Here is a 3,751-nt window from a genome sequence, read left to right on the forward strand (position 1 = left end):
TCTTGGAATTGATTATGTACGAAAGGTAGAAGATGAAAAAGCAGCTCAAGAAGCCGCTGAGAAAGAAAGATTGGATGAGATCGTTGAGAAGGAAAGATTGGATGCTATTGTTCAAGAAGAACAATCACGTAATAATGAAGCTCAGAAAGTTATAGAGAATGAAGAAGCTATGCAAGCTGTTTTGAGAAGTGAAGGAAAAGAAAGGTTGAATGAAGAAATAGAAAGAATTTCTTCTTCAGAAGAAGAAAAGATCGAGAATCTTAAGGTATGTTTTTATGACTCAAACAACCTTGAAAATGAGAAAGTTGATAAGATAAGTGAGAAGAAAGGAAGCAAAAAATCTGCTACTGATGATGATGAGAGGAAGGATATTGTACTGAATGAAAGAAATGATGCAGCTAACAAGTCTGTATATTTAGAGTCGTGTGTGAAAGTCAACAATCAATCAATTGTTGATGGAAGGTTAGAACCGAATGATAGGTTCAAAAGAATTTTCAGAATGAAAGACCCAATAGGGTTTGATACAGAAAGAATGAATGACTCATCTGCAAGTTTTGATGAGCAAAGAATAAAAAGAAAAGTGAAAAAGAAGAATGTGGAGAATGAAGTGGTATGTGAGATCAATGTGGATGGTATGAATGATGAACGTGAAGAACTTGTTAAACAAGTTTGTTACAAACAACTGAAAAGAAAGGGTAAAGATGAACCAATGATTAAAATTGAAGAGTTGAGAGCGTTATTAGGAATTCAAGACCTTGGTGGTACAGTAGAGATGAACAATTCAAGATTAAGGGGGTGAATGAAAGATTAATCTTGAATTATTAGTAAAGTTATGGGTTTATTTAATTATGTTTTAATTTAGGTATTTGAATTGTAGTAGATTTATAAAAGGTCTTGGCTTGAAGAACAAGTTTAGTAGATCTATAAATAGGGGTCTAGGTTATTGTTTATTTGGAGAGTTGAGGGAGAGTTGAGAGAGAGTCAAGGAGTCTCATCTCCATGTACGTTTGATAAGTTCGTGAAGTTCGTTTGGTATGTTCGTTTGATTATATGAAAAGAGTCGAGGGTTGTCACCCCAATATCTCGTGTTAGTTTGTTTGATAAGTTTGTTTGATCCGTCTGGGCCAACATAATGCACTAAAATATCAATACACTTGATTAAGAAAAGATACCATCTTTTTATATAACGAATTAAAATGATTTGGCAATATATAACAGATATTGTTTAACAAATATATAAACAACATCTATTTAAAGTAGTCTTATTTTCTAACCTTTTTTAGTATTCTATATTCAACTGATATAATTTGATAAATAAACTATAACAAAACTAATCTTAATCAATAATCACATGTAATTAAATTACTATGTGGTTAGTAGAGTGTCAGCCCCTCTAATTAATTATCAACTATGGCAGCCCGGCATGCATAGACATTGATTATTAAACTAATATGGATTCCTAGGTATGAGCAGGCAACCTGTTCATGAATTTAAAATGTACATAACATGGCCACTAGCTAGTTTTATTTGTTAGGGTCATTCTCAACTTTGTAATATTTGAGACTATAAAAGAAAATGAAAAGAAGAAAAGTGATCAAGGGCTTGTTCGAATCCGAAAATGGATCAGAGTAAGGGCAACTGCAAGGTTTGTGTGACTGGGGGTGCTGGTTACATTGGTTCAGCCCTGGTTAACTCACTTTTACTAAAAGGTTACATTGTTCATGCTACATTAAGAAACTTGGCTAGGTAACTTTTTTAATTTTCTGCATATTTGTATTTATATGTGTAGGTAAACGATTTAAAGATCGGTGCAAGTGTGTACCCTAGAGAGTTTCGTATTCAATTATTATTATTATTTTCGTTGGCAGGTGACGAGTCGAAGGTGGGACTTTCGAAAAGTTTTCCATATGCGGAAGAAAGGCTTCATTTGTTTGAAGCCGATATTTATAAGCCAGAAGAGTTCGAGAAAGCGATTCAGGGTTGTGTCTTTGTTTTCCATGTAGCAACCCCCATGCAACACACTACTGGCTATAAGGTGTTACTCTCTTGAATTTATGACAAATAATCAAGATTCTCTATAGATTAAATGTCAATGTCTGATTGTGTGAATTTACAGTACAATAATACTGTTGAGGCGGCGGTAAATGGGGTGAAAAAGATCATTGATGCTTGCGTACACTCAGGAACAGTGAAGCGTCTCATCTACACTGCTTCCGTTGTTGCAGCTTCGCCTTTAAAAGATGATGAGAGCGGTTATAAGATCGCCATTGATGAAAGTTGTTGGACATCCCCTCATCTCAATGTAGCTTACGCGAATGATTTGTTGGAGGTTTTTATCTAATTTTATTGGATTTGTATATACTTAATTTATTCTTTTTTCACTTCTTGTTTTCATAATACTTTTGGTGATGTTTCCCCTATAGGATTATACAAACTCCAAAACAAAATCAGAGCAAGAAATATTGAAATTTGGGGAACATAAAACAAATGAGTTGGAGGTAGTGACATTAGGTTGTGGGCTTGTGGGAGGTGCAGGATGTGTACCATACCCAACATACTCTGTGATGTTGTTCCTATCACAAATTGTTAATAATGCCATATGTTACCAATCACTAAGGTACCTAGAAGAATTGCTAGGGAAAATTCCGATCATTCACATTGAGGATGTTTGTCGAGCACATATATTTTGTGCCGAGACGCCATCAGTTAATGGGAGGTTCTTATGTGCTAGTTCGTATGTAACAAGCGCAGAAATTGCAAAGTATTATTAGAAAACGTACCCACATTTGAACAAAGAGTAAGTTTTAAAATATCGAAAGTAAAAAAGTAAATGGATGACATTATAAATGTTAATTTGTTTGTAGTTGTATTTCTAGCTAGCTTCTTGCTAACGTCTTTTTAATGAAAGTTCTTTCGTAATAAAAAAGTTATCGTTGATTTTTTTGTTTCAGGTATCTGGAAGAAAATGAAAGAGAAATCAAATGGGGATCTAAGAAGCTAGAGGATAAAGGTTTTGTTTACAAATGTAGTACCAATATGATCCTAGATGATTGTCTTGAATGTGCAAAGGGATCAGGACTTATCTAAAAATAGCTAATGCATAGTTGAATAAGCTTTTATGCATGCATGGTATGTTTAATAAAGATTTCTACATTTTCATTCATTTATATAGAAACTTTAAGAATCTTTTTTACTAACTAGCAAGTAGCAAGTAACTAGACCATGGACAAAGAGAAACATACAAAGTCAACACTGGTTTTTTTTTAACCGCCGCACCTCATCAATTCTACATTTTGCATTTCGACTAGAATACCATAAAAATGAGTAGTGAAATATGCGATCAAATATAGTACTCTATTGCAAATGTCAGACCAAAAAAGCTCTTTGTTCCTAAATTTCCAAATAACTCACCAAGCTGTCATCAAATCGTATTTCTGATATGGTACAATAAAAAACTCTAGCAAAACCATCAAATCGTTCGGGTTCTTAGATGATGACAAATTAATATCCAACCAACTTCCAATGATAATCCAAAGCCTAAAAATGATCCTCAAACAATAGCCAAAATATATGGTCATTCGGTTTCTAAACTTCCATCACAAAAGGTATAAAGTGCCGAAAGAATACAATAACTAAAGCGCCATCATGTGAATTGTGAAGACCTAAAAGAGAAAGTGGATCGCCACTAATGTAAAAGACTAAAACGAGACGAAAATCCAAATAGAGGATACTAAGTGAAAGTCATTTTCGT

General features: G+C 33.8%; 1 pseudogene across 1 annotated transcript; it reads left to right on the forward strand.

The window, feature by feature from the left end:
• Positions 1–1,555: 1,555 nt before the first annotated feature.
• LOC143587606 (NADPH HC-toxin reductase 1-like) lies at positions 1,556–3,111 on the forward strand (annotated as a pseudogene). Its single transcript, XR_013144926.1, has 5 exons — positions 1,556–1,740; positions 1,867–2,035; positions 2,117–2,329; positions 2,424–2,797; positions 2,952–3,111. The product of XR_013144926.1 is annotated as an NADPH HC-toxin reductase 1-like (transcript).
• The last annotated feature ends 640 nt before the right edge of the window (positions 3,112–3,751 follow it).

The sequence above is a fragment of the Bidens hawaiensis genome, unplaced genomic scaffold, assembly GCF_021521415.1.
Source record: "Bidens hawaiensis isolate Kalapana, Puna unplaced genomic scaffold, B.hawaiensis_p1.1 tig00035603_1, whole genome shotgun sequence".
NCBI lineage: Eukaryota > Viridiplantae > Streptophyta > Magnoliopsida > Asterales > Asteraceae > Bidens > Bidens hawaiensis.